Source organism: Aotus nancymaae, unplaced genomic scaffold, assembly GCF_030222135.1.
Source record: "Aotus nancymaae isolate 86718 unplaced genomic scaffold, 86718_ANA_hifiasm-v0.15.2.pri h1tg000004l, whole genome shotgun sequence".
In the NCBI taxonomy this organism is placed as follows: Eukaryota; Metazoa; Chordata; class Mammalia; order Primates; family Aotidae; genus Aotus; species Aotus nancymaae.
This window is the reverse complement of record NW_026988415.1, coordinates 13,529,659-13,550,484: the sequence shown is the minus strand read 5'-3', so window position 1 is coordinate 13,550,484 and position 20,826 is coordinate 13,529,659. Positions and strand designations below refer to the sequence as shown.

The window sequence follows — 20,826 nt, the reverse complement described above, 5'->3', positions numbered from 1 at the left end:
GTGCGTGGAGAGCCGCCCCCTCCCCGCGCCCGCCAGGCCGCCTCCCGCGCGCGCGCGCCCCGCACGCAGCCCCAGTGCAGTGGGCAGAGCCCGGCCCGGCGCGCGCCCCGCCCCGCCCTGGGCCAGCCGCCCCCGCCCCCGCCCCCGCGCTCCTGCTCTCTCCCCACCCTCCCTCCCCGCCTCCCCCGCGTGCGCCCCTCCCCTCGCGCCCCTCCCCTCGCGCCCCTCCCGCGTCCTACATCCACCGCCCGGCGGAGGGGGCTCAGTCCGCAGCCGCCGCCGCCACTGCCACCGCCGCGCTTCGGCCTCGGTGCAGGCAGCGGCCGCCGCCGCCGAGACAGCTGCGCGGGCGAGCATCCCCACGCAGTAAGCCTGGTTTCTCTCCGCGTGTGCGTGCGTATGTGCCTCCCGCCCGCCCGCGTCCTGGGTCCCGGGGGAGCGGCTGTCCTCCTGCCCCGCTGCCGCCGCGGCTCGGGGCTGGTCCCTGCGGTCCCGGCTGCCCGGCCTTCTTGGGCTGGGTACCTGCGGCCTCGGCGGCCTCGCTAGGGCTGGGGGCGTCCCGGGCTGCGGGGTGCGGGACGAGGGACTGTGACGTCCCCTCTGGTGCGTGCCTCGGCCTCCCCTGGGTTTTCGCCTTGTTGGGGATGAGGAGGCAGTGCGGTGGAGGTGGGGGGATTGGGAGTGAAATGGGGGCTCTCTATGTTTTCCTGTGCGGGGGTGGTGGTGAGGAGTGGGAAGGGAGTGAAGGGGGTCCCTGGTTTTGTCACCAAGGATGGCGGGCAGTGGGGGGGTGGGGCGAGATGGGGACACCTCTTGGTTTTCTCAGCCAGGATAGCTAACAGGGCTCTGGGGAGCAGGTGAGGATGAAGCGGAGGTCGTCTCCCTTGGTTTTCCCATCAAGGATGGCGGGGATCGTGGAGGGGGGAGGTGGGAGACCTGCCTTGCTTCGCTCAAGGAGGATGGCGGGGGGTGGCGACGTGAAGGAGTAGAAGTGAGGGGGCTCTCCTGGGTTTTCGTGATGGGGATGCTGGGGGGGGTGGTTGGAGGATGGGGGTGGGGTGCAGAATGAGAAGGGAGGGGTAGGGCCTGCTGTGGTTCTTCTCTCCAAGGGAGATGGGGGCGGGGGTGGTTGGCGAGTGGGGGTGGGGAGAGGGGGGATTTCAGCTCCAGCGTGGAATCTAGAGAAGCACTAGGGTTCTATCACCGGCGTTGAGCCTTAGAAGGTGGGTTTTCAAAACTGCAAGTCGTGACCTTTCCCGTCTCAAAAAGCGTGAAATCCTGACAAGGTGCCGTCTGTTCTAGGTTCTGGGAGAGAGGTTTCTGCTTTCGAAGTTTCTGTTCCGTTTCTCTCTGCTTTTAGTCGTTCCAGGACTAGGTAAAGGTTTAAAAATCATCAAGGCTAAGGGAAAGACTGTTGTGTCGTTCGTGTTGAGCGCTATATTATTTTCTGCATTTGGGAATGTGCGAGTTTCTCAGGTTTGTTTTGATTGTCCTTTACAATAAAAAGCCCGTACTAGGGAGACCCCTTGGGAAAAGGAAAAGGACAAGGCTTATTAATGGTATGCCAGGTTTGGTTTTTGAATTTCCTGAGGGGCAGGAGATACATCCTTGTAGTATTTCCCTTGGTTTTCAGAAGAGTAGAAATAGTAGATTAAGCGTATGTCTTTGCTGGAAGTCCCCTTGTATTCATTTAAATTATCCCTTCGGGATTATCCGAGCCCCCTTTGATTTGGATTTGGAATAGATCCAGTTTTCCTAATTGGAGCCATCATCTTGTAATTGCTTGTAATTCTTCTCTGGGTTATCAAATCTATGGCAAGCTTATAGAACAGCAGGAATAGTTTTTTCCGTCGTCTTGATTAAGACAGTTTTAATGTAAATGTTATGGCCTTCCTTGGAAATGTGAACATTTGCAGAATAGCACAAGTTTAAATTATGTGCCCCCCTGGAATTTTGTAAAGCCTTTCCCGCCCCAGCTCATCTCCAAGAACTGGGCCCTCCCGATCCTTACACTGAAGAAGCAAGGGCTTCTGGGATGGTAGCTTTGCCTTTACAAACTCGTGCTCATGTTTGCTTAAGAAGAGTACGTATTAACAAGGCATTTGCCTTTTATGTGGTGAGACTATAGTGTTTTCCCGTTTTTGGTTACATAAGGTTCCAATCAAGTCTTTATGTTCAGTCTTTAAAAATGCTTATTTAACATTTTTAAAGGCAAATATAATCTTTATGCAACAGGAAATTGGTCAGATAGGCCGTGATTTGTGCAAACCACCTCACAATAAGTACACAGTCTAAGACAACCATATAGATTCTATAACCATATATGGTTTTTGGAATTCTAGGCCACCATTCCCATATTTAATTTTCAGAAAAGGAAAATATTTTTTTTCAACCAAGTCTAGATTTTTGAGTGAAACTAAGAAAAATTGTGTAAGATTTGAATTGATGAAATTCCTCTTGTATAATAGCAGTGCGTTGGAGGTTAAATGAATGGACCGCTAAAACAAGATAATTATTTTTTACTGGAAGTATTAAACTGGAAATGTTTAAGAGGAAATAGATTTTTGGTCACAAAGATCGACAAGAATGCATTTATTTGCACTATTGTATTATAATGTTAATATGGTACTCATTCTGTGTCCAAGTAACAATAGAAAAAATAGCATATTTTTATAATACAACTTAAGCCTAATGTTCTTTTTCTGTGAGGAGTAGAATGCAGAAAGTGGTAAAAATCTTTTACAGAGAGAAGCATGTTGATAGGAAATGGGCTTTAAGTTTCTCTCTGGACAAAAGGTGTAAATGGCATATCTTTTACCTGGCTTTTTGAGAATCTGTTGCCCTCTAAAACTGGAAGAAAAAAAGATGAAAGCTATCTCAGGAATGAATAGAAATCGAATCAAATTCTCTTGCTAGATGTGCTTATAACTTTTACTGATACCCATTTGAAAATTTGTAAATCAAGTTTTCATCTAAGAAATTTACTCTCACCTCTGAAGTTTGAGCATTAAAAAAGTTTGTTGAAGGCAGGGAAGGTAGTCTCCTGCGACTGAAGCCTGTTTTCCCACTCTCCACCTCCTAGTTCCCTCTTCCCCTCGACTCTCCCTTTCCCCCGCTCTGGTGCCAGTGACTTTGGCTTTTATAACCTTGTGGGAGTTGAACCAAATGTTCCTGCTTGCTTGAACTCTAGGCCTTATCTCTTTGGCTGCTTTCCCCAACTTTTGCCTACTGAACTTTTTTTTTGGTTAATTGAACTATCTAGTTGTTTGGATTTGAGATAAAAGGGAGTAGACTATAATAATTTTCTCTTAAAAGATCTTTTCTTTTAGCTCCTGTGGAACAAGAGCAGAGAAAGGTTCTTTTTTGGTCAGTGGTGTACTTAATTAAGCAGAATATATAACTTCGTTTATTCAACAAACATTTGCCGAGTTACCTCCTCTGTTGGAGGCTCTGTGCTGGGTGTGGGGGTATATGGTTGATAAGAAATGGCTTCCGCCTTTCTGGTGCAGTTATGACAATGAAAAATAGACAATGAATCTGTTGTGAATAATCAAGAATTGTCTGGAGTTTTTGGACATACACATGGCAACCTTCTATACGGTAATTCTGCTTCAACCATGCAAACAGTGGGGGCGTTTCTTTCCAGTCACTTATTCACTGCATCATTTGTACCTTGCCTTCTCAATGAAGACATGTGTTTTTTTTTTTTTTTTTTTTTTCATTTTGGGAAATCATATGGTTTATAAGTCATGTTAGGGTCTATGGCTTTTTCTGTTTTTAAAAAATAAGTTTTATGTAATAAAGTAAGACATAGCCGATTTCTTGATGTTTACATTCAGCTTTGTATTACTGTATAGAGTAGGGAGAAGTGGATGACTGGCATCTATTCCTGTGACTTCATGCATCTCTGGTGGGAAATTGGGCCTCCCCAAAATATTTTTCTGGGGTCAACTTTGAATTATGGATAATAATGGATGACGGAGCCCAGAAGAGTGGGGATAGTCCTAAATAGTAGCTCTAATAAACCTTCCATCTTCTACAGGGCTACTTCCTGAGTACCTGGAGAAATTCCCTCTTTATGGATAGTGCCACCCCGGTGATTTTCAGCCAGGGCGCTTTTGCCCCCCAGGGGTCACTCAATAATTTTTGCCAGATGCGGTCTACTGGCATCCAGTTGGTTGAGGCAGGGATGCTGCTTAAATATCCAACAACACATAGGGCAGTGCCCGGCGGCAAATAATTATCTAGCCTGAAATGTCGATAATGCTGAGGTTGATGTAATTTCCTCTACAAAATCTAGTAGAACATAATTCCAGGAGAGTGGAGAACAATAACAGTGTCTTGAGGTGACTGAGTAGTTGGCAGAGCTCACTTTATTAGTCTCAAAAATGACTAGTTCCAGCTGAGTGCTGTGGTTCACGCCTGTAATCCCAGCACTTTGGGAGGCTGAGGCAGGCGGATCACGAGCTCAGGAGGCAAAGGTTGCTGTGAGCTGAGATTGCACCACTGCACTCCAGCCTGGGTGACAGAGCGAGACCCTGTCTCTAAATAAATAAATAAGACTAGTTGCTGCATACTAACCTGAAGAATTAAAGAAAATAACAGCTACCATTTATGGCACTTACTCTGTGCCAGAGGACTTGTATACATTATATATTCTCTTCATTTTGTAAATGAGGAACCACGCTCAGAGAGGTAAAGCAACTTGCCCGAGGCCTCACAGCTGGTCAGGGTTAGAAATAGAAATCAGAATTAAGATTATTACTCCTTTGAAGTTCATGGTTTTAAGCACAACTACGTATTGTCTCCCTTGCAGCATGCATCAGTCAAAATCTTAACAAAATGCAAATTACTATATGTCTTATATACCATTGGGTTTGCCCGAGAGTAATTAAAACCATGAATATTAAATGTGATTATACTTGGAGTAAGTGACAAGGAGTAGGGGGAAAAGGGAACCAACATTAATCGAACACCTACTAAAATTTCAGGAAGCACACAATTAAATATACACCCATTGTCTAATTTGATCCTCACAGCAACTCTGCCGTTATGATGCACGTTTCACAGATGAGAGTGGGAGATGTTTGGTGAGTAACTTGTCTAAGATTGCACAACTAATAAGCAGCAGGGTTGGGATTTGAAATGATGTCCCAGAACTAAGCCGCTCTTTGCTGCTTACTCTAAAGTTTGGAAGTAAGTTGAGCTTCTTGGAAAAAGGAGGGTAACATAATTTCAGGGTAAAACATAATTTCAGGCCGGGCGCAGTGGCTCACGCCTGTAATCCCAGCACTTTGGGAGGCCAAGGCGGGTGGATCACCTGAGGTCAGGAGTTCAAGACCAACATGACCAACCCTGTCATGGGTAAAACACAAAAATTAGCCGGGTGTGGTAGCGGGCGCCTATTATCCCAGCTACTCCGGAGGCTGAGGCAGGGAAAATTGCTTGAACCAGGAGGCAGAGGTTGCAGTGAGCCAAGATCGTGCCACTGCACTCCAGCCTGGGCAACAGAGCAAGACTCTGCCTCAAAAAAAAAAAAAAAGGAATTTGAGAGGTAACGTGTAGTAGATGATGGGTTATATTCAGGTAGAGAATAGAGAGGTGAATTGTTGTACCTTCCTCAGCTGATGAGAATTGAATTCTACATGGAATGTGTTCTAGAGATATACTCAAATAGAAACAGTGATTGTCATTTTGTTCAACTTCATTTTCTATCTTACCTGAATTTTCCAAGCTGTGCATTGATAACCATAAACCTGGAAGTTACAGAAGTCTGTGCTTATCCTTTCGGTAGATAACCTTCCACCTTTCTTAGGGCTGTCCTGTGGAACTTAGGGGTGACAGCATTTGGTTTTTGTCTTCTTTTTACACAATTTAAACATTTGTGCTTGCTATGGAAGTTGTTTTTATAATACGCGGTATCAAATTCATACTTGTGTTTTCCGTATGGGGGTGTTTTGTTTTGACAACTAAATATTTATTTAAAGTTTTGATATGTTTTGTTTCAGAGCACAAAAAGAGGAAACATTTAAAAACCAGCCCAATCACAATCATTTTGTCTGGAAAGCATTTTTTGGGGGGACGGGGGGGCAGGAAAAGGACTGCATGTTTCATTTCATTTACTTCAAATTGGAAAGGAATTTTAACCATGATTCTCAAGAGCCAGGATGCTGGAAAAAAATGTTATTTAGATGAAATGTGTGTTTTGATTTCCACATAGAACTGTGAGCCATAGATTCTGATTATAATAATAATGTCTTGATTCTACTACAGCAATCAGCCACTTGGGTAATCAACCACTGTGTATAGACATCTGATTTGTCCCATCACCCATTGATTCATTCTAGAGTAGACTTGAAAAATCTGTCAGAATTTGCAAGAATGAATGATCCTTTTGAAAATCAGATTTTTCAATGAGAATAGTACTTTTTTATTGTAGGGAAATGCAGAAAATATAGAAAAGCTTCAAGAAGAAAACAAAAATCAGTCATAATCCACCATCCAGAAATTAATGACAGTATTTTGTATGTCCTTTAAAAATGCAGTACTTTCTAAAAATGGTGGATTCAAGCCCATTGTACAACCTCTAACTTATATAGTCTATTTTAAAAAAAAAATGACTCAGATTTTTCTGAATGATTGCTGCATCTCTAGATAGAAGTCACGTTCTTAACCCATGAAAAGGGAAGGCTGCCAGGTAGTTGGAGAACTGTGCTATAGCCTCTTCCTGGTAGCTGTGTAAAGAAGCTTAAGGATAGCTTCTTCAAATTTCTCCTCTTCCAGCTTGAATGATCGCGTTTCAGTGCTAAAAGAGGCTGTCAGTACCTACCCCTTGTTATTTTACAGAAGAGGAAACTGAGGCTCAAAGGGACCAAGCACCTAATGTGCTAATGTCAGAGTTCCAGCTTGAATTTTTAGGTTGTCTTCATAGGTAGATAAATTTTTATTTCCTAAAGATTCCTCACAGTCAAGAACTTTTTCATGGCCTGTCCCTCAAAAGAACAAGTTCTTCTGCTAGGAATATACTATAAAGGATACTAAAAGGTCAAGTATAATATTTCCTAATTTCAGCATATGTTCAGAACAAGTGTGGGCAGTACAGGAATTTTTCATGTTACTTGCGTTATTGAAATTGAACATTCAGTGGTGAGGAACCTCTTGGATGCGTATAGCTCTCAGTTTAATTTCCCCTCTCCTATGAGGCAAGTGCCAAGGCATATGAACTATGCCTATAGGTACAAAAGTGAAAGATGACATTAAAAGAGTCTTAAAAAAATAAAATAAAAGAGTCTTTAGACATAGTAGCCTGGAAGATCAAAATTAGAGCTTTTGCTTCATGAAAGTATTTTTTTTCTTTATAAAGGGAGATATCTGTTGAAATTGTGGGATAGAGATTTTAAAGATTGCATCTGCTTCCAAACTAAGGTGGAAAGTTAAGTTGTAGTAAATGCATGCAGTGTGGTATCATTAAACTGCACACATATACATGAAATTATTGTTTTGATCTGGCATTCTTTTTTATTTTTTGAGATGGAGTCTCGCTGTGTTGCCCAGGCTGGAGTACAGTGATACTCTCTTGGCTCACGGCAACCTCCGCCTCCGGGGTTCAAGTGATTCTCTTGCCTCAGCCTCCCGAGTAGCTGGGATTACAAGCACGTGCCACCACATGTGACTAATTTTTGTATTTTTAGTAGAGACAGGGTTTCACCATGTTGGCCAGGCTGGTCTCAAACTCCTGACCTCAGGTGATCCACCCGCCTTGGCCTCCCAAAGTGCTGGGATTACAGGCGTGAGCCACTGCACCCTGCCTTAATCTGGCATTCTTAAAAAAATCAGTTATTTCTCTTTCTTCCCCCTTTTCTCCTGCCCCACTTCATTTCTTCCTGTAGCTGTGAGGGTCACTCTCTCTTTGTGTCTGTTCCACCCTCAGAGTGCCTCTTCTTTCAGTCCACCAGACTGCACCCACTTTCCTTTCTCTAGGCTCTCCATGGATCCATATCCGTCTATCACATTCATCTGCTACTGCGTCTTGCCCTTGTCCCCGTTTTCCAGTGTTAGAATTACTCCACCCTGGGCTGGGCAGGGAAGCTGATCTCCAGGGCAGGTGTGGAGTGAAAAGGGTTGTAGTCACTCTATACAGAAATGTCGTTGACAAAATAGGATTAAACAAAATATGTACAGAGATTATATAGGCTATGTATACATGTAAACTTGTGAACACAAGATCATCCCTTCTTTACAGCCAGAGTCCCAGCAAATGCTAAAGCTACATGAAATAATGAGTATGGATACCTATTGCCAAGGGCTTACTATTTGAACAAGTGAGAGAATTGTACTCTTGCCTAGGGGTGTATTTTTAAGTAGTTTTTGCTCTTGTTCCTTATTATTGCCTGCTAATAGATATGTATATTGTCAGTAAGTGACCAACTCTCCTCAGCTTCCTATAGTATGCTGTATTTCTCTTCTGAAAATGGATTTTCCTCTATATTTAAACAACTGAGATTTACGTGTGTCTCATTCTTGAACTGCTATAGATATAAAACGCACAGATAGAAAATACCTGTGGCCTGTTTTTGAAATGCATTGAAACCTAGAAAAAGAAAAGAACAATCAAAATAGTAAGTATCTCTTGTCAGCATTTTACTGCTTGTAGAATTGATGTTCTGTTTACCCACATAAAAACTCTCTGGGTGTTATTCTTATTGCAAGACATAGTAGTTTTTGCTCCTGTTCCTTATTATTGCCTGCTAATGGATATGTACACTGTCAGTAAGTGACCAACTCTCCCCAGCTTCCTGTAGCACACTGTATTTCTCTTCTGAAAATAGATTTCTCTCTGTATTTAAACCACTGAGATTTACTTCTGCCTCATTTTTGAACTACTTTAGATATAAAAGACACAGATAGAAAATACCTGTGGACTGTTTTTGAAATGCATTGAAACCTAGAAAAAGAAAAGAACAATCAAAATAATAAGTATCTCTTGTCAGCATTTTACTGCTTCTATTTACTCACATAAAAACTCTCTGGATGTTCTTCCTATTACAAGACATTAAATGTTCCATAGACTTTTTTCTTTTTTTGAGACAGGGTTTCACTCTTGTTCTGGCTGGAGTGCAATGGCTCAATCTCGGCTCGCTACAACCTCCGCCTCCTGGGTTCAAGTGATTCTCCTGCCTCAGCCTCCCCAGTAGCTGGGACTATAGGCATCTACCACCGCGCCCAGCTAGTTTTTGGTAGAGATGGTGTTTCACTATGTTGACCAGGCTGGTCTCAAACTCCTGACGTCAAGTGACCCGCCTGCCTCGGCCTCCCAAAGTGCTGAGGTTACAGGTGTGAGCTGTTCCATAGACTTTCTAATCACAAGAATTTGTAATATTCACAAGATTTTAAATTTCCTTTTCAGTACTAAAGAAATGATAGCTGGGAATGCAAAGTCTTTATTGGCAAGATTGTTTTGACAAGGATGGCACAAAATTAATGTCTATACTTGATTAATTTATAAGTCTTGTCACTCACTTTTAGTTTGAGAGTGTGGATTAGGCTGTTTGATTATTGTCAGATTTGAAATGTATGATTTATGAGACATTAAGGATTGGTTTTCCAGTGCACTCTGCCAGGTCTACTTTTATGCATCATTCTGGGAAGATGATTGCAAGTCTGCCTACAGACATAATCAATCACCTGCACTTTCAGGTGGCCGGGTGGAGTGAAGTAACAGGTTTCCCCTCAGGCTTCTCAGAGACTAAAGAGTGTACACACACACACACACACACACACAGGCAGACATGCAAATTATCAGTCCAAAAATATTTGTATCACTAAGCTAAAGCAGTGGATTTAGACATTCGACTTAACAAACTGTTTTTCAACAAGTTCTAGCAACTACCCTGTAAATGATCGTCAGTTCACCTACAACAATGAAAAGATAAAGTCCTTAGCCACATAGCTTCTAGAGGCTGAAGAGGCACTTTAAGTTGCTTGTCAAAGATTCCACACCTTCAGATGCCAGAGTCAACACAAGTTTTCAAACCCTAGACCCATTCCCTTCTGGGCCACAGAAGGTCTGCTTCTTTTAAAGAAGGAATTTTCCAGTGCACTAAGCACAGCTAATCACACGAAGGAAAGAAACCAGGCAGCCAAACTCATATGAGGAAGTGAAAGTTTATACTTGCATCTTATAGCAGATGGCCTTTGTTAGAGCCACTTTAAAAATGCCAACTTTACTGATCATGATTTAGGTACAAAACCGGCATCCAAGTAAAGCCTCCAATTTGATGAGTTTAGACAGATGTATATACCCATGAAACCACTGCCCCAATCAGGACGTGGAATGTTTTTATCACCCCCATGAGTTTACCCCTGCTCCTTTTCCAGTAACATTCTTCCTCCACCCCTTTCCCCAGACATGCTTTTATGTGAGAGCCATTTTCAAAACTCAGATTTGAAAGTTTGTGGATCTTCCTCTATAAAAAGACTAAATTTATGTCCCAAATACAATTGTCTTCTCTATATTTAAAATAATATTACAGAGAAATTCTAGGTAGTGATTTTTTAGAATCTTTTCCTGATCCTCTGCAAGTAAGCTACTTAGTAAATAGTTTCATTATGTACTTGAAGAGAAATTACACCCAAAAGAAAAACAATTTTGATAGAAAAGCAGTGTATGTTCGTCCCAAGTAGTTACAGTGAGATGTCAAATCCCTCAGGAACAGGAAAAGTAAAATTTGAATTTTGCTTCATACTGATTTGTAAAGTAAAAATGAAGACTGAGAATAAAGATTATCTGTCTAATCTATGTAATCGTTCATCCATCCATCCCTCCAGCTAGTGTGCATATATGTGTTTCTATCTGTCTATCTCTCTCTCTCTCTAATCATTCATATATCCCTCCAGCTAGTGTGTGTATATATGTTTCTATATAAAATTACTATGTATTAATAACTCTATCCCTTGAGGCTTCCAAAAGATTTGAAGGCTTCAGGGTGAATTTTCTGTGCATGAAAGGTGTACTATCTTTACACACTTAGGTGCAAAGCAAGCTTTTCACATGCTTTTATTATGCTCATTGATGTATTTAATCGAACTAATAATTATTGGGCAATTTAAAGTCTACTTCACTGAGGTGCAGTTTGTCCTTTCCTTTGTCACCTTCTAGAAAAATCCGAGTGTCAAAAAATACTTTGCTGGCTCTCTCTCTGTTCTGTTGCCACCACTTTGGTATGCATCTAGTCTTCTCTTGCCACTTTGATTTCTACTGTTTCTGCCCTATCTTCCTTCCCTGATTTTCCTCCTCCATGTCTTTCCCATCTCCGGGTGTCACTTCTCTTGCTCCGCTCTGCTTTCTCATGAGAAAGCCATTTTTATAAACTTCTCAAGACCGAGAGGGCAGCAGACTAATTCCAACATGTCAGATAGTGTCTTGGAGTCTGTGATCAAACACTTTTCACACCCTTTCCAGTTTCGAGCTGTACTGGAGATTGGAGAGTTGTGAAAGGATGGTTTTTGGTTTTCGGATGATCAAAGTTGAATATACTCGCTGGGCAGTGTTATGACCGTCTTTGAAACCATGAATCATTCAAAATAAGTGAATAGTTTACATTATAATATTCCTAGAAAACTTCCTTTGATAACTGTAAAGCAATTAAGATTGTCCTGAGATAAGGTGATTTATTGTTTTTCAGAATGGGCCATAAAGATATTAAAGAACCCCTTCAACATTTGTCCAAACCTATAAAATGCACAACACAAAGAATGAACTCTAATGTAAACCGTGGACTTTAGTTCATAATAACGTATTAATGTTGGCCCATCAATTGGGACAAATGTACCACATCAGTACAAGATGTTTATAAAAGGAGAAACTGGGCAGTGGATGCTAAGGAGGTATATAGAAACTCAGTACTCCCTTCTTAGTTTTTCTGTAAACCTAAAACTGCTCAAAAAATAGTCTGTTAATTGAAAAAAACTCTTCAAATATATGGGTTTCAGAAATACAAAGTCTAGATCAGGAACTTTTTATTATTACCTTGGGGATTAAAGTCCAGTGTTTGTGGCCAGGTGTGGTGGTTTATGCCTGTAATCCCAGCACTCTGGGAGGCCAAGGCGGGTGGATCACTTTAGACTAGGAACTTGAGACCAGCCTGGCCAACATGGCAAAACCCTGTCTCCACTAAAAATACAAAAATTAGTCGGTCATGATGGCATGCGCTTGTACTTCCAGCTACTTGGGTGGTTGAGGTGGGAGAATCGCTTGAACCTAGGTGGCGGAGGTTGCAGTGAGCTGAGATCGCACCACTGCACTCAACCTGGGAGACAGAGTGAGACCCTGTCTCAAATAAATAAATAAATAAATAAATAAATAAATAAATAAATAAAATCCAGTGTTTGTTTTTCAGAATGAGTGAAGTAAGAGACGTGTTTCTCCTTGAGTGATGTAACTTGTGGCATGAGCCCCTGAAAAGGGAAAGTATGAACTTCCAGGAGAGCTCCCCAGTACCTCCAATGCCATGTCCAGTTGCACAGTAGTCAGTACATAGGTCAGTGGGAGCACTGGGCTGGGACTTCGCATGCCACCCTTGAAACATCATGCCATCTTTGCAGTGGAGTCACAGATTTAACAAATTCCCTGCCCTACAACCCAGTAGGGCCCTCTTCTGATCCTTAAATTTGTGGTATTGCCAGCAACAGTGACAGTTGATGAGCATATGCCAACTCAAAGCCAATATCCAAGTCAGAGTTCGATTGCTTTGGGCCAAAGGCCATTATTGCATGGCTTGTAGAAGCATAGACCCAACGCCAGAACTTCCATGCACTTACTCCATATGGACAGCTCTACAGTAAACATGTGTGAAAAGATTCAGTTTTTATAGGCATTAACGTAAATGGTTTCTTTATATTGGAACTGGGTAGCTATGATGAGCAATTTCAAGTATGCATTGCTTTCTTGAGTTGGCAGTGAGAACAGAACATTCTGTGGTATGTGGTAGTAGGGGTGAGGGGAGAATCAGGTCTAAGAGGGACATCTCAACTAACAAGGAAAAGAAAAAAACTGAGAAGGCATCAAGAATTAGAAGGCAAATGGGTGCCATCACTCAAGCACCTGGATATTTTGTTGTTGTTGTTGTTGTTGAGACAGAGTTTCACTCTCGTTGCCCAGGCTGGATTGCAATGGGGCGATCTCAACTCACGGCAACTTCTGCCTCCTGGGTTCAAGCGATTCTCCTGCCTCAGCCTCCCAAGTAACTGGGATTACGGGCATGCGCCACCACACCCAGCTAATTTTTTGTATTTTTCGTAGAGATGGGGTTTCTCCATGTTGGTCAGACTGGTCTTGAACTCCCAACCTCAGGTGATCTATCTGCCTCGGCCTCCCAGAATGCTAGGATTACAGGTGTGAGCCACCATGCCCGGCTAACACCCAGGTATCTTAAAGCAGTGGTTGTCTGTCAGAACTGTGATAAGACCCAGGGTGAAAAACTTCATAGTTCATGCAATTATCTGAAAAATACCAATAAAGGGAAGAGTTGGTTATAGAGTTCAGCTGTTTAATTTTTTTTTTTGAAATGGTGTCTTGCTCTGTCACACAGGCTGGAATGATCATGGCTCACTGCAGCTTTGACCTCCCAGGCTCAAGCAATCCCTCTGCCTTAGCCTCCTGAGTAGCTGGAGACTACAGGTGTGCACCACCACACCCATCTAATGTTTTAGTTTTGTAGAGGCAGGGTCTCACTATATTGTCCAGACTGGTCTCAAACTCCTGGCTTGTTTAACTTATTAAACTTTATTTCGTATAGTGGAAAGAATTATTTGTGTACACATCTGTTATGTATACTCATTGTTACATCTATTGTTAGACAGTTTTTTTCCTTAATTTCATTGGCTGCCTGAATTGACTATATATGTGGTACCACCTGTTAGACGCAGATTTTGATGAGGAAAGGGAGAAAGAGGATAAAAATAACCTCTCCCTCAAGTCCCATTTCGTGATGGAAGCTGGGATTCCAGTTCAGTGGCCAGGCTAACTGGTCACTTGATGCCAGTAGTGAGCCAAATGGTGGCACTGCCACTGCATTTCTTTCAGTCAGCTTCACAGTTGACACCAAATCCTGCAGTGATGTGACTCTATAGCAATTCTTGTTGATTGGAAAGATGGCAAAAGTCACCATCTAACCAAATCATAACATGTTTGTTTCCCAGGTATAGACAGGCTGGGTTAGTCATTGGGCCTAGCGTAGTCATGCTCCCTAATTGCTGTAAGTACCTGGAAGTACTAGGGGAGGTGTAGTAGCAGTGGCTTGTGGGACAGGCATGTGACAGCATCCTTTTGCCCCCTTGCTGCTCACCCACCTGCTTCTTGCCACCCATTGGCTCCTCTTCGTCTTCCCCTCCATCACCTCTTTACACTTAATCCGGCTACTTTTGAATTTTCTGTTAAGGAACCAGGAGGGCCTCAGCATGAAAAAAAATGGCATAAATATTCAAACTACCAGAGCAACGCACTTTATAATTCTTGGACTGGCTGATTGTTACTGCTGCAGTGTTTTGTTGGTGTTAAATGGGACTTAGGGTATTTTGTAAATATTTTCTTGACATACAACTTGAAAGTTGAATTTTGTCACCTTATAAACTTAGTTATCATTTCTGCCACTTTTAAACCCCCGTAAGTTTTCCTTATGTGCTTATGATTATCCCTATAGCAGATAACAGCATGCGTGCTGATATGAGGGATTTGCTCCAGGGCTAATTGTTTGGAGCAGAGCTGCCCAGTTGTTGAAGTGTAAGGAAACAGTTCATGGAGTGCCAAAGCCAACTTAGTAAAAGTATGGGGATGAGTACTTAGTAAGATCAAATAAAAAAATGTTTGTCAAGTGCTTACTCACATGAGCAAGGCACTTTGCTAGCCTTGCTAGATACTGTAGGGAGCCTTAAAACAACAGTGGTCTCTTCAAGGCCAGGCGTGGTGACTCACTCCTGTAATTCCAGCACTTTGGGAGGCCAAGGTGGGCAGATCACTTGAGGTCAGGAGTTCAGGACCAGCCTGGCCAACATGATGAAACCCTGTCTCTACTAAAAATCTAAAAATACAAAAAAAAAAAAAAAAAAGGGCGTGCTGGTGTGTGCATGTGCTTCCAGCCACTTGGGAGGCTGAGGCAGGAGGATCACTTGAACCTGGGAGATGGAGGTTGCAGTGAGCTGAGATTGTGCTACTGCACTCCAGTTTGGGCGACAGAGACCCTGTCTCAAAAAAAAAACAAAAAACAAAAACCAGTGATCTCGTCAAGCAAAGAACGCCCATTCTGATTGGAGGTGGAAAGAGTACTGAACTGCATAGGGTATGGGGAGGGAGTCAGGACTTTTGAATCCTAGCCCAATTTCTGCCACTAAGCATTGGAACCTCTGGGAAAATCATCTCCCCACTCTGGGTCTCAGTTTATAAAAAGGCAACTGAAAAAGATCATCTTTAAGATATCCTGTGAATTGGTTCATAAATGTGGAAGAGATTCCGGACAACAGAAGCTTGAGCCCAAAAGTTCCAGACCAGCCTGGGCAACATGGTGAGACTCTGTCTCTACAAAAAATACAAAAAATGAGCCCAGGGAGGTGGTGTGCGCTTGTAGTCCCTGTTACTCAGGAGGCTGAAGTGGGAGGATCGCATGAGCCCAGGAGGCTGCAGTGAGCTATGATCATGCCACTGCACTCCGTCCTGTGTGGCAGAGATCCTGTCTCAAAAAATTATATGCATAAAGTACATATATCTATACTATATAATACTAGTTGTGACTATAGACCAGTGTTTTTCAAAGTGAGGTCCTTGGATCAGCATCATCGGCACCACGAGCTTATTAGAAATGCAAATTTCACGGGCCCCACTCCAGACCTGGAGAATCGGAAACGCTGGGAATGGGGCCCAGCCATCTGTGTCCTAACAAGGTCCTCTCTCAGGAGATTTTGAGGCACAATAAAGTCTTGACAATTACAGGCTGTAGGAATTTGGGGCAGTGGTTCTCAGCCTCGGCCATACACTAGATTCATCTGAGGAAACTTTGTTGGGGTGGGGCATTGTCTTTGTTTGTGCTGCTATAACAGAATACCTGAGACTGGGTACCTTATAAAGAACAGAAATCGATTTCTCATGGTTCTGGAGACTGGAAGTCTAAGATCAAGGTGCCAGCAGGTTTGGTTGTCTGGTAAGGGCTGCTCTCTGCTTCCTAGGTGACACTGCACTGCTCCAGCCTCCAGAGGGGAGGAACGCCCTGCCCTCATGTGGCGGAAGGTAGAAGGGCAGGAGAGCCAAAGGCTCTCATGAAGCTTTAATTCCATCCAAGAGGGAGGAGCCCTTGCAGTTTAATCACCCTACCTCTCAAAGGCCCCACCTCTCAATACCATCGCATTGGCAATTAAGTTTCAACACCTGAATCTTGGGCACATAAAAACTGTAGCAGGCATCCAGACATCACTAGTTTCTTTGGCTCCCCAGGTGCAGCCAATTTTGAGAATCACGGGTTTAGGGGACAATGGCATGAGCCAAGACCCCTGTCATTCTCTAGTGGCAATGAACCTCAGATGCAGGGAGTTAGCCAAAGCCAGGGGCTTGAATTTCACGCTAAGAAACTTTGCCTTTAGATTACCATAGAGAAAGGTTTTTGGCAATGGGAGTGATATATTTGAGGTGGTACATTTGAGAGATGATTCTGACGGTAGCTTTATGAAGAAGAGGGCATACCCATAGTTAAGAAATCTGATGAAATAGTCTGGTGTGAAGTGATAATGGGTCCAATTAGGACCATAGAAATGAAATTATAAGGAAGAAAATGTATGAAAGCTCTTTTGCAGGAAAATTGGGCAGGGTTTGGCGCTGGTCGCTGGGGTGACAGCAGTGTTAGAATGTCTTTGGTTCAGGAGCTCCTCTCAGATTTCTGGGACGGCCAGTGCTCTCTAGATGCATCTGGCAAAATTGTTATGTATGGATCTGTACAGTTCTTTGTTTTTTGTTGCTTTGATTTAGAAGTTATAATGCGGACGTGGTCTACAGCAAGTTATAGAAAAGTACAGAATTGTAGTCACCTCAAAAGCTACCCATGGTCATCATGTCAGAGGAAAAAAATGCTGTTTTTCTCTTAAGGAAAGAATGCTTGGAGTTGTGGGAAAGTTGTAAACTTGGCAATGAGTAATTCAAGCCTATCAGTCAATTAAGTGGATTTTTGTTTTATCATTTGTTTTATTTGGGAGCTGCTGTAATAGTCATTGAGAAGACATCAGTCTTCATATTTTTAAAACAAAACAAAAATACCATTGAACATTAGGGCAAAGGACAAGAATTTCAAGGTTTTACCTTTTGACTTTAGCAAATATTTGCTGCTCCACTTTTTTTGCTAGATTTTGCCATTCCACTTGTGTTTTTGTTTTGTTTCAATTTGTTATTTGTGCTTGATAACTGTAGTTTCCTCTATTTTTTTTTTTTTTTGAGACGTAGTCTCTCTCTGTTGCCCAGGCTAGAGTGCAGTGGCACGATCTCAGCTCACTGCAACCTCCGCCTCCCAAGTTCAAGTGATTCTTGTGCCTTGGCCTCCCAAGTAGCTGAAATTAATAGGCTCACACCACCATGTCTGGCTCATTTTTTTGTTTTTAGTAGAGACTGGATTTCACGATGTTGGCCAGGCTGGTCTTGACCTCCCAAAGTGCCGGGATTACAGGCGTGTGCCACTGTGCCCAGCCTCTATTCTATTTTTGATGGCTTTTTTATTCATAAGTATTCTTAATGTTTTAATATTTCAGTTAAAAATATGTATTTTTCCCTTTATGTTTTCCCCCAATATACTTATTCTTCCTTTATGACCAAAAATTCTTTAGGTTTGCATCAAGAAATGGCTCACAGAAAGAGCTCCTTTGTATTTATTTAGGGCATCGTGGGGCTTTTTGTTGGTTTCTAGGTCATGGCACATCTGGAAGGAAAGACACCTTTTATTTACTAATTTCAAAATCTATGAAAGCAGACTCAGTATTTTAAAGGGTTACATATATTCCTATGCAAAGTTAAAAATGACTCACTACTCCAACTTTGGTAAATGTGTGCACTTTTTAGTTTTTGAAAGAACTGCAAAAATCCGCAGAAAAATCTGGACTAATCACAACTTGAAATTTTTAGGATATCTAGTAGATATCTTTTAAAGATATAAGTCATCTTTTCCCAAACTGGATAAGTATAAATCCTGTTTTTCCAAATTGTGAGGAATATTATGATTGTATCATATAAAATAAATACAGAAACGTATGGAATAAATGATCTTCCAAACAGTATGGCATATATCACCAGATTATACTCTAACTAAATATAAGGACACAAAACTGGACTTTATTATATTTCTGTAACTGGTAACATTCTTCTAGTTTTTGCTTGTTTATTAAATGAATATGCTGTTAAAGATTTTATTATGTTGTAGATCTTGATTATGTTGGAATTATTAAAAATGAGGCATGTTTCATCTATACTGCTTATTTCCAATAAATTATTTTGCCAAATGAGAGCCAGTTTACCAGTTTTTTGTTTAAGGAAATGAGCCAGTGGCTACCTCAGTTGTATTTATCATTGCCTTTTCTGGTAAACATTTAAAATGTGTTTTTAATGGTGCACATGCCAATGTTTCTGACCTCTATAGTAGCATAAGTATTTGAATAAAAGTGAGGTAAATGATAAGTCTGTGCCGCCCGGTGCCATCACAAGTGTACCTAATTAAGAAGCTGTTTGGAATTCACTGCTCTTTGATATCTTGGGTGGGAGAGAATATTCTGGACGTGATTAAGGAACTGTTACCATGACAATCACATTCAAAGAGTTGAGAGGAGACAATGAGTCTGTGGGGATCATCTCTTTTGATTGATTCGTCTTTTAAGTTCATTCAGACAGCTGTTGTCTCTGGATTTTCTTTTCCATGTAATTCACCCAATTGATTGGTGATGTGGGGATCATTGAAGCTTGGTTGTCAGTAGTGACAGGGACAGCAGTGTCCATGACCACAATACTTTTGCTAAACCTGAAGGAGAGTGATTGTATGTGTTAAATGTCACTAAAAAGTAACTCCTGGCTTCTTCCGGAATGATATAAATGGTTTGTCTTTCACTTATTAATTCTGTCAGGGTGGGATAAGATTACCATGATCTCCTTGAAAGCATGACTGACCCTAAAGTGTTTGGGCTTTATGTTTTGGATAACTTTGCTGTCATCTTACCCAGTGTGTTTGGCTGCTGTTCTGTTTTTATTCTTTGACTTGCACAATATTGTCAACACAATTTGTATGATGTTCTGGTCAGAGACACAGTTACACGCTGCAGATTGAAAAGTACACACAAATATACCTACCGTTAGTGTCTTCAGCCTCATGACCCCAGCTATTGTTAAGTGGGACGTGTTAGTACAGATGTAAAGTGAAATGGAGACACAAAGGCAGTTCAGATCTCACTGTCAGTTTTTCTCCTTCTTTGTGCACTAATTCTGGGTGGAGAAATCATGAACTACGGAAGGAAAACTGCTCCAGCAGGGGCTTGAGTTGAATCTCATGCCAGAGCTTTGCCAACTTAGCCTTTGGGACTTTCTCTCTTCTGTCCTCTGGAGGGTGTCAGAGAACATTAAATGCAAGGAGTTTCTGGAAAGGATAGCCAGGGTTTGGTCTGGTTACTAGAAGACACTTTACCTATTCTCTTCCCCCCTGTAGCCCCTCCAAGCTGGGATGTGTAGAGGAAAGGAACAGACAGAGAGATGGCAGGGAAGCCATTAGCAAGGTGGGAATCTTATGAAGGACGTGACTTTGGTTCTTGAAAAAGAGAACTGGAGTCCATCAAGTAGAATCGGTATGAATCTCTCTAGGAAAAATCAATTCCAGAAGGGTAAGATGAAACATGCTAAAGGTAGTGTGTGACAGATTCAGGTTTGAAACTTCAGCTGGATTGAATATAAAGAGAGATATTTGGTGCCAGGTGTCAGTGGTGGCATATGAAGTCATTACCCACGTTTGATACCTATTTGACTCTTTGCCTGCTATAATAATAGTACCAAGTATGTATTTAACATTCAGTGGTTACCTTGTGTGGGGGAGGCACTGCTAAATGCTTTACATGCAGATGTAGGTACCTCCCTATCTCTGTGAGGTAGGTTGCCATTATGATGCTCACCAAGTATGTATTTAACATTCAATGGTTACCTTGTGTGGGGGAGGCACTGCTAAATGCTTTCCATGCAGATACCTCCCTATCTCTATAAGGTAGGTTGCCATTATGATGCTCATAGAGGCTGGACAGCTAATATGAGGTGGAGCCAGTATTTGAGCCCAGGCAGTCTGACTGTGATGCCCCTGCTGTGAACAGCTGTGCATGCTGCATTCCTCCTGCATCTGCATGAAAGGGTGTGGAACCTTCTAGAAACAGTGAGTTCCGGAAGAGTGAAGTGTGGTGGTAGGAGATGAGATGGAGTAGAGCCTTTTGTGTAAAAATACCATGCTAAGTACTGGGAGATAGAAATGAAATGAGACACTTTTGTTTTTGCCAACCTGATACATAACATCTTACAGGACAAACAAAACCTAACATGAACTAATCCAGATTTGTATGATAGAATATGAAAATACTGTCTCTAAGCACAGGTGGGAGGAGGACTAGAAGGAGTTCCTCTGAATTAAGCACTTTAAAACATTTGCTTTCAAATTTTAGCGCTTCACCTCAGGAACAAAATTTGCCTTCTTTTAGGCTTTTGGCCTGGCAGACAAGAACCCTCCCTGTCTCTGTGGTCAGCAGATTTGCCCAATTTGAATTGGGAAGCATTGTCCTCAGCCT

General features: G+C 42.2%; 1 protein-coding gene across 5 annotated transcripts in view; it reads left to right on the top strand.

Moving 5' to 3' along the window:
- The first annotated feature begins 264 nt into the window (after positions 1-264).
- The window catches only part of FHL1 (four and a half LIM domains 1), a 63,816-nt gene continuing 43,254 nt past the window's right edge, over positions 265-20,826 (top strand). For 2 of the 5 annotated variants that reach the window (XM_021669379.2, XM_021669376.2), the window contains exon 1: positions 265-366. The gene's annotated coding sequence lies outside the window, so the exon portion shown is untranslated. Of the gene's footprint in view, positions 367-389; positions 604-1,196; positions 1,224-20,826 lie in introns of those variants that run through there. The other 3 variants (XM_064360934.1, XM_021669377.2, XM_064360939.1) reach the window with 2 other exon arrangements.